The following is a 10,147-nucleotide window of genomic DNA, read 5'->3' as shown; positions in this document are numbered from 1 at the left end:
AATTTGGAGGAATCTTACAGTTGTGAGAGAGCACTCTACAAGTCTTCTCTCCATGCTGCTTGCATTGAAGAGATATGAATCATCACACTGAGTCTGTAAGAATCACCGACATTTCCACACTGCGCAAGGAATAATTTCTCTGACAGCAAACATACGCACGCACGCACGCACACACACACACACACACACACACACACACACACACACACACACACACACACACACACACACACACTATTACATTACATCCATCTACCTCATTTCATTTTCATTTCTGGCATTGATACAGCCAGCTACAACACTATTTACAAGCTGCAAAACATATAATGACATTAAATGATGAGAGGACGTAGCTCAGTGGTTGCTTTGCATCTATGCCCTGGGTTCAATCCCCTGGCATCTGCAGCCCTGTGGTAACACAAGTCAGTGACAATTGTAGGCAGGTCCCAAGCCTGGACAAATGCAGAGAGTTGCGGCAGGAAGGGCATCCTGCATAAAAAAGTAAATTGGCAAACAAAAATTAGCAACTACAAATTGAAAAATGATAACACAGTGTGGTGACCCTTAACCCGAAACGCAAAGACGTTTACTTATAATACATGTTGTGGTTTGTGGGGCAGCGGTAGCTCAGTCCACACAGTCTTGGGCTGGGGAACAGAGGGTGGCTTTGCCAAGGTGTCCTTGTTCACGGTGTAAGTTACCTGAAAGGGTGAGAGGGACTTTTTTTTTTTTTGTCCCTCTCACCCCTGTGGGGTGGTATCTGTGTGTCATCCTCAAACTCGGGTCCACTACCAGATGCCTGGGAGTCTGAGGGTTCTGCGCAGTATCTTAGCTGTTCCTAGGACTGCGCTCTTCTGGACTGGGGGTCACTGCCCCAAAGTGCTCCTACTACCACGGGGACCACATTAACCTTGACCTTCCACATCTGTTCCAGCTGTTCTTTCAACCCTCGGTACTTCTCAATCTTTTCGTGTTCCTTCTTCCTGATGTTGGCGTCAGCTGGAATCACCACATCTATCACCACTGCTCTCTTCTGCTCTTTGTCCATCACCACTACGTCCGGTTTGTTAGCCAGCAGCTGTTTGTCGGTCTGGAAGCTGAAGTCCCACAGGATCTTAGCCTTGCCGTTGTCAACCACCTTCGGAGGTATGTCCCATTGGGATTTGGGTACTTCTAGTCCATACTGGGTACAGATGTTCCTGTACACTATCACAGCTACTTGGTTGTGCCTTTCCATGTATGCTGAGCTGCCGAGCATCTTATACCCTGCTACCACATGCTGGACTGACTCTGGGGCTTCTTTACATAGCCTGCACCTTGGGTCAGATCTACTGTGGTAGATATTGGCCTCTATTGCCCTTGTACTTAGGGCCTGTTCTTGTGCTGCCATGATCAGTGCCTCTGTGCTGTCTGTCAGTCCAGCTTTATTCAGCCATTGGTAGGTCTTCTTGATATCAGCCACTTCCTCTATCTGACGGTGGTACATGCCGTGTAGGGGCTTGTCCCTCCATGTCGTCTCCTCCTCCTCCTCTTCCTCCTCAAGCTTCTGCTGTCTGAGGCATTCACTGAGCAGTTCATCTGTTGGGGCCATCTTCCTGATGTACTCTTGGATTTTTGAATTTCTCATCCTGGACAGTGGCCCTGATGCTCACTAGTGCTCGGCCTCCCTCTTTCCGCTTAGTGTACAGCCTCAGGATGCTGGACTTGGGGTGAAACCCTCCATGCATGGTGAGGAGCTTTCTCGTCTTGATGTCTGTGGCTTCTATCTCCTCCTTTGGCCAGCTTATGATCCCAGCGGGGTATCTGATGACAGGCAGTGCATACATGTTGATGGCTCGGACCTTGTTCTTGCCATTCAGCTGACTTCTCAGGACTTGCCTTACTCTCTGGAGGTATTTGGCTGTGGATGACTTCCTTGCGGCCTCCTCATGGTTGCCATTAGCCTGTGGGATTCCAAGGTATTTGTAGCTGTCCTTGATGTCTTCTATCCTGCCCCCTGGTAGGTCAACCACTTCAGTTCTGATCATCTTGCCTCTTCTTGATACCATCCGGCCACATTTGTCTAATCTGAATGACATCCCTATGTCGTCGCTGTAGATCCTGGTGGTGTGGATCAGTGAGTCAATTTCTCGCTCCTTCCTGGCATACAGCTTGATGTCATCCATGTAGAGGAGATGGCTGATTGTTGTCCCGCTTCGGAATTGGTATCCGTAGCCACTCTTTGTGATGATGTGACTGAGGGGGTTCAGGCCTATGCAGAACAGCAGTGGTGATAGTGCATCCCCTTGGTATATTCCGCACTTGATGTTAACTTGGGCAATTGGCTTGGAGTTAGTCTCCAGGGTTGTCTTCCACTTCCCCATTGAGTTCTTGATGAAGGCTCTTAGTGTCCTGTTGATCTTGTACAGTTCCAGACATTCCAGTATCCACGTGTGTGGCATTGAGTCATAGGCTTTCTGGTAGTCAATCCAAGCGGTGCACAAGTTGGTCTGCCTATTCTTACAGTCTCTGTGTACTGCTCTGTCCACCAGTAGCTGGTGCTTGGCTCCCCTGGTGTTACTACCAACACTTTTCTGTGTCTCGCTCATATATTGATCCATGTGCCAACTCACCTTAGCTGCCATGATGCCTGACAGGAGCTTCCATGTTGTACCGAGACAGGTTATTGGCCGGTAGTTGGATGGGGTAGATTCCTTCTGTGGTCTTTCATGATCAGGACTGTCCTGCCTTCAGTCAACCATTCTGGGTGCGTCCCATCCCTTAGCAGCTGGTTCATCTGTGCTGCTAGACGCTCGTGGAGTGCTGTCAGCTTCTTTAGCCAGTATGTATGGATCATATCCGGGCCCGGTGCTGACCAACTCTTCATCTTTGACACTCTTTCTTGGATGTCTGCCATTGAGATGGTTACTGGTTCTTGTTCTGGGAGGCAGCTGTGGTCAGTCCTCAGGTCCACTAGCCACTGGGCATCGGTGTTGTGTGATGCTTTTCTTTCCCATATGCCCTTCCAGTATTTCTCCACCTCAGCTCTTGGTGGGTCTGGCCGGATGCTATTTCCCTGCCACTGAGAGTACACCTTTGCTGGTTGAGTGGAGAAGGTCTTGTGTATTCTCCTGGCCTCAATCTCCTTGGTGTATTGCTTCAGTCAGGTAGCCAGAGCCGTTAGTCTCTGTTTGGCAGTTTCGAGTGCTTCAGGTATGGAGAGCTTGCTGTATTTCCTGGGTGCCCCTTTATTCACCATGTTCCCCTTCTGTAGCTCAGCTAGCTGGCTGACTTCTCTCCGTGTCACCTTTATCTTGGCCTCTAACTGTCTCTTCCATGGAGGGTATCATTTGTTATGCCCTGTGTTGATCTTATATCCCAGCATCTCGAGGATTACTGTTGCTGCACTGTGGATCAGCTTGTTGGTCTCAGTTATGTTCCCTGTGGGGATGGTTCTTATTGCAGCATTCACATCTACTAGCAGATCTTCTGAAGGTACTTGACAACTTAGCTTCGGTATTTGTCGGAGGCTCCAGGTTTCCATTTGGGTCACGATCTTCCTTCGCAGGTCAGCAGCTCTTGTATTGAGGCTGTCTATGTCTCTTGGGGCTTGGTACCCAATCTCGGATTGTGGGGGGGGGGGGGGGTATCCCCCCGCTGACCTGGCGTCCTGGTTCCCCCTTGCCGTAGCATTGTTGTAATATTTCATCGATCTCTAGTTGTGACAGCAGTTTTCGGTTACGAATGTTGGAACACTGGGCAAACAACTGTTTCTTTGTTAGCCTTGATTGTGGGTTTCGAAGCATCCATTGGTCCCACATCCACCCCATATATTCCCTCTCTCTGGGATTACTTGTGTAGTAGCATTCAAATAACTCCGTATTCTCTGCCCTTGTCCATGTGTGTCTTGTTCCAGTAGCCCATTTGTCATCAGATTGCCCTGGTTCCCTAGCATCTGACGCAGACCTTGTTAACCTGTGCGACGTCTGAGCCGGTATGACTCTGTCTTTATTGTGTTCACTCATATTTTTGAGGTAGGCTCGTATAGCATTAAGGGTCTTGCCTAAGGACACTCACTGGATAGTGCCCGCCATGTCTGGGGTTCGAAACCACGCCCACGCCCTCCTGCATTCCAGACCGGAGGGCGTAAAGACAGAGTTATACCGGCTCGGACGTCTCCCGGGTAAACAAAGTCCGCGTCAGATGCTAGGGAACCAGGGCAATCTGATGACAAATGGGCTACTGGAACAAGACACACATGGACAATATATATATATATATATATATATATACACATATATACATATGTATATATATATATATATATATATATATATATATATATATATATATATATATATGGGGATACTCACAAGCCCCCGGCTGAGTGCCGCTGGATTAGAGTTTACCCCGGTGGATGAGAGGGTTGCTTCGTTACGCCTTAAGCCTGTGGGAGGGAAAACTCTGACTGTTATTTGTGCATACACTCCAAATATCAGTTCAGAGTATTCGGCCTTCTTGGGGTCCCTAAATGGGGTCCTTGATGGGATCCCTGTAGGGGACTCCATTGTTCTCCTGGGGGACTTCAATGCACACGTTGGCAATGATGGAGACACTTGGAGGGGCGTGATTGGGAGGAATGGCCTCCCTGATCTAAACCTGAGCGGTGTTATGTTGTTGAACTTCCACAAGTGAAGGAGTTTAAGTATCTTGGGGTCCTGTTCATGAGTGAGGAAACAATGGAGCATGAAATTGGATGGAGAATTGGGGCAGCAGGAGCGGTATTGCAGTCGCTTTACTGCACTGTTGTCACAAAGAGGGAGCTAAGCCGAGAGGCAAAGCTCTCAATCTACCGTTCAATCTTCGTTCCTACCCTCACCTATGGTCATGAGCGATGGGTCATGACTGAAAGAACGAGATACAAGTGGCTGAAATGGGCTTTCTCAGGCGGATAGCTGGTGTATCCCTTAGAAATATGGTGAGAAACACTGCTGTTCATGAGGGGATCAGAGTAGAGCCACTGCTCCTTCGCGTGGAAGAGTCAGTTGAGGTGGTTTGGGCATCTGGTGCGGATGCCTCCGAGGCGCCTCCCTAGGGAAGCTTTTCTGGCACATCCAGCTGGGAGGAGACCTCAGGGCAGACCCAAGACCAGGTGGAGGGATTATATCTCAACACTGACCTGGGAACCCCTTGGGATCCTCCAGTCAGAGCTAATATATATTATATATATATATATATGTGTGTGTGTGTCAGCATACACAGAGAGGCACAACCAAGTAGCTGTGATAGTGTACAGGAACATCTGTACCCAGTATGGACTAGATGTGCCCAAATCCCAATGGACATATCACCAAATGTGGTTGAGAACAACAAGGTTAAGATCCTGTGGGACGTGACACAATTGACCACAATATTCTTTTGGCACGACTGGACAAAACAATTGGTATTAAGGGATCAGCACTGATGTGGTTTAAGTCCTATTTAACTGACCGTTCACAGTTTGTTAACATTAATAACGACTCCCAGTCCACTACAGTTAGCTATGGAGTTTCTCAAAACTCAGTTCTTGGTCCAGTATTGTTTATCTTATACATGCCTCCTCCAGGTAATTTGATAACGAAACACTCCATCAACTTCCATTGTTATGCTGATGATACACAATAGTATCTCTCGATTAAATCTGATGAAGTCAATCAGTTGGCCAAATTACAAGTGTGTATCAAAGAGATTAAAGATTGGATGACCAATAACTTTTTGCATCTAAATTCTGGCAAAACTGAGGTCATTGTGCTCGGCCCAAAAACCGTTAAGGATGTCGTGCCCAGTGGCGTAATAGCCTTGGATGGCATCACTTATGAGGCCAAAACCACTGCGAGGAACCTTGGTGTCACCTTTCATCAGGATCTGTCATTGACCACACACATAAAACACTTTTCTAGAACGGGCTATTTCCATCTCCGAAACATTGGGTACTGGTCCTGGTTAGAAAATCAGGCATATTTTATGCATATTTTAGGCATATCATCAGGCATATTTTAAAACGGAATGATGTGGAGAAATCAATCCATGCTTTCATCACATCCAGACGAGATTACCGTAACTCACTTTTTTCAAGATACCCCAAAAAGTCATTGAAGACACTTCAACTAATCCAGAACGATGCTGCCCATGTTCTGAATATAACCAGTGCTCGAGACCATATTTCTCCTGTGTTGGCTTCTCTGCACTGGCTTCCAGTGAAAGCTAGGATAGTTTCAAATAATCCTCCTCACTTACAAAGCCCTTCATGGCTAGCCACCGACCTATCTGAAGAAACTTTTAGTTCCATATAATCCATCTAGAGCATTACGCTCTCAACATGCTGTCCTACTAGTGGTTCCTAGAATATACAAAAGTAAGATGGGGGCTAGAGCCTTTAGCTATCAAGCCCCTCTATTGTGGAACCACCTCCCTGCCTCAGTTCGGGAGGTAGACACCCTCTCATTATTTAAGACGAGACTTAAAACATTTCTTTTTAAAAAAAAATACAATTAAGGCAGCTTAGGCTGCTGCGTTTTTTTTCTTATAGACCTACACTGCTGGAGACTCAACATCCAGACTCACTGAGCTCCTGTTTCCTCCTTTTTCTCTGACCATCTCTGTTACTCCTCTTCCTCTCCGACCTCACTCTACTAGTTTTCCAGTCACACCCTACTAACTCAACTTCTTCTGGAGTCTCCTTGATCTATGTCGTTACAGGTCTTCTCAGGTTCACCCCTCATTCGCCCATCCACTGTGGACCTGTTCTTTCCATCCCACCAGTATCAACCCTCACCTAACCATCAGGTGGAGTTCTGCTGCACTATGTGCTGGTGCTTTCTGTGTGCTTTTTCTGTGTTTTTGTGTTCTCACTGTGCTGTGTGTAGTGTGACGGAGAAATTAATTTCCCTGACGGAACTCCTTAAGAGATAAATAAAATTCTACTCTACTCTACCCTACTCTACTCTATAATCTGATCAGTATCATCCCTCATGTATCCATTGACTGGGGTCCTGCTACTTTTCTTCCTCCGTGCCACCATACAGTCATCTATGCAGCTGTAACTGTGCCTTGAATTTACCAACTACATGATGGGGAACATGTATTGAAGACAACAACTCAGGAGTTAGTGAAGCCTGACTTTCTCTTCCCCAATTCAGTGCCTGCATCAAATCATCTAACTATAACCATAAATACACTGACTCTATTTGGCCTGTGCCAGTCACTGTTATGTGTATTTATTGTATCTCTTGTGAGCAGATGTCACCCTGAATTTCCCTTGGGATTATTAAAGTATCTATCTATCTATCTATCTATCTATCTATCTATCTATCTATCTATCTATCTATCTATCTATCTATCTATCTATCTATCTATCTATCTATCTATCTATCTATCTATCTATCTATCTATCTATCTATCTATCTATCTATCTATCTGGCACTCTCTCTGTGTGTCTCTTTCTCTTACCCTGTCCTTATCTTCCTTTAATTTGTTTTCCACCCAACTGGTCAAGGCGGATGGATGCCAAAGAGTCTGGGTCCTGCCCTGAGTTTCTTCCTCAAAGAGGGAGTTTTTCCCCCGACAATGTTGCTTATGCTTGCTCTGGAGGTTTCAGTTGGATTTTTCTGTCTGTTAAAGTACTTTGAAATGTCTGTTGCAATTCTTCTACTTTTCCTTTCGGCTTTTCCCTTCAGGGGTCGCCACAGCGAATCAATCGTCTCCATCTAGCCCTGTCCTTTGCATCCTCTTCTGTCACACCAACTACCTTCATGTCCTCCCTCATTTCATCCATAAACCTCCTCTTTGGTCTTCCTACAGGCCTCCTGCCTGGCAGTTCAAAACTCAGCATCCTTCTACCAATATATTCACTATCTCTCCTCTGGACATGTCCCAACCATCTCAGTCTGGCCTCTTTGACTTTATCTCCAAAATCTCTAAAATGTGATGTCCCTCTGATGTACTCATTCCTGATCCTATCCTTCCTGATCACTCCCAAATAGAACCTCAGCATCTTCATCTCTGCTACCTCCAGCTCTGTCTCCTGTCGTTTCCTCAGTGACACTGTCTCTAGACCAAACAACATCGCTGGTCTCACCACAGTTTTGTACACTTTTCCTTTCATTTTAGCTGAAACTCTTCTATCATACATCACACCTGACACTTTCCTCCACCCATTCCATCCTGCCTGTAAATGCTTCTTCACCTCTTTTCCAGACTCTCTATTGCTCTGGACTGTTGACCCTAAGTACTTAAAATCCTCCACCTTCTTGATCTCTTCTCCCTGCAACCTCACTCTTCCACTTGGGTCCCTCTCATTCACACACATGTACTCTGTCTTACTGCGGCTAACCTTCAGTCCTCTCCTTTCCAGGACAAACGTCCACCTCTATAGCTTCTCATCCACCTGTTCCCTGCTCTCACTGCAGATCACAATGTCATCTGCAAACATCATAGTCCATGGAGATTCTTATCTAACCTCATCTGTCAGCCTGTCCATCACCATACCGAACAAGAAGGGGCTCATAGCTGATCCCTGATGCAGTCCCACCTCCACCTTGAACTCTTCTGTCACACCTACAGCACACCTCACCACTGTCTTACAGTCCTCATACATGTCCTGCACTGCTCTAACATACTTCTCTGCCACTCCAGACTTCGTCATACAATACCACAGTTCCTCTCTGGGCACCCTGTCATAAGCTTTCTCCAGATCTACAAAAACACAATGCAGTTCCGTTTGGCCTTCTCTGTACTTCACTATCAACATCCTCAAAGCAAATAATGCATCTGTAGTACTCTTTTTTGGCATGAAACCATACTGCTGCTCACAAATGTTCACTTCTGCCCTTAGTCTACCTTCCACTACTCTTTCCCATAACTTCATTGTATGGCTCATCAGCTTTATTCCTCTGTAGTTGCCACAACTCTGCACATCTCCCTTTTTCTTAAAAATGGGCACCAGCACACTTCTCCTCCATTCCTCAGGCATCATCTCACTATCTAAGATCCTGTTGAACAACCCAGTCAGAAACTCTACTGCCACCTCTCCTAGGCACTTCCAAACCTCTACATGTATATCATCAGGTCCTACTGCCTTTCCACTCTTCATCCTCTTCAGTGCCCTCCTCACTTCATCCTGACTAATCTTTGCTACATCCTGGTCCACAACAGTCACCTCTTCTAGTCTTTGTTCCCTCTCATTTTCCACGTTCATTAACTCTTCAAAGTACCCTTTCCATCTGTCCATCACACTTCTGCACCTGTCAATAGAATTCCACCCTAACCTGCTGCACATTCTTCCCATCTCTGTCTCTGTCTTGCCAACCGGTACTGTCCGGTTGGCAAGACTGTCTCTCTGTCTTGCCAATCTCAGTCTCTCCCTCCTTACTGTCCAACCTAGCATACAAGTCATCATAAGCCCCTTGTTTGGCCTTTGCTACCTCTACCTTCACCTTACGCTGCATCTCCCTGTACTCCTGTCTACTCTCCTCAGTCCTCTCAGTGTCCTACTTCTTCTTAGCTAACCTCTTTCTCCGTATACACTCCTGTACCTCCTCATTCCACCACCGAGTCTGCTTATCTACTTTCCTTTCAGATGACACACCAAGTACTCTACTACCTGTCTCCTTGATCACATTAGCTGTAGTTTTTCAGTCATTTGGAAGCACTTCCTTGCCACCCAGAGCCTGTCTTAACTCCTCTCTAAAAGTCATAAGTCTATTGATTTTGTAATTGTATATCATCCTCCTGGAGCATATTACTCTTTTTTGATATAATTTGTTACCAAAGGTAAGGTTATAGTAATTGGAGATTACCATAATACATTACTATATACATTACTTCCGTTTTATTTGTGTCAGAGTTTGAAAGAAGTTTTATTTTGAAAAAAATTCCCAGATTCTCTGTTTTAGCCGTCTACGTCAGTGGTCCCCAACCACCGGGTCATGACCCGGTACCTGGTCTTGGGACATTAGGTACTTGGCGGCACAGAGCGTTTGACTTTCTTTTTTTTATTGATTACCGGTCTAAAGATGTTTCATTTTGAAAAGTGATGTCTGTGCGGAACGCATGCGTCTGTCCCGCTTGACAGGTCTCGGTCACATGACAGGTAACCCCTAAATTAAGCTCACACAACTGCGCCAGTGTT

The 10,147-nt window shown here is 46.1% G+C and overlaps 1 pseudogene; it reads left to right on the top strand.

Moving 5' to 3' along the window:
- Positions 1 to 4,071: 4,071 nt before the first annotated feature.
- On the top strand, positions 4,072 to 6,513 carry LOC137596281 (uncharacterized; annotated as a pseudogene).
- The last annotated feature ends 3,634 nt before the right edge of the window (positions 6,514 to 10,147 follow it).

This window comes from Antennarius striatus, chromosome 1 (assembly GCF_040054535.1).
Source record: "Antennarius striatus isolate MH-2024 chromosome 1, ASM4005453v1, whole genome shotgun sequence".
Classification (NCBI taxonomy): domain Eukaryota; kingdom Metazoa; phylum Chordata; class Actinopteri; order Lophiiformes; family Antennariidae; genus Antennarius; species Antennarius striatus.
The sequence above is the reverse complement of the archived record's forward strand: the minus strand, read 5'-3'. Positions and strand labels throughout refer to the sequence as shown.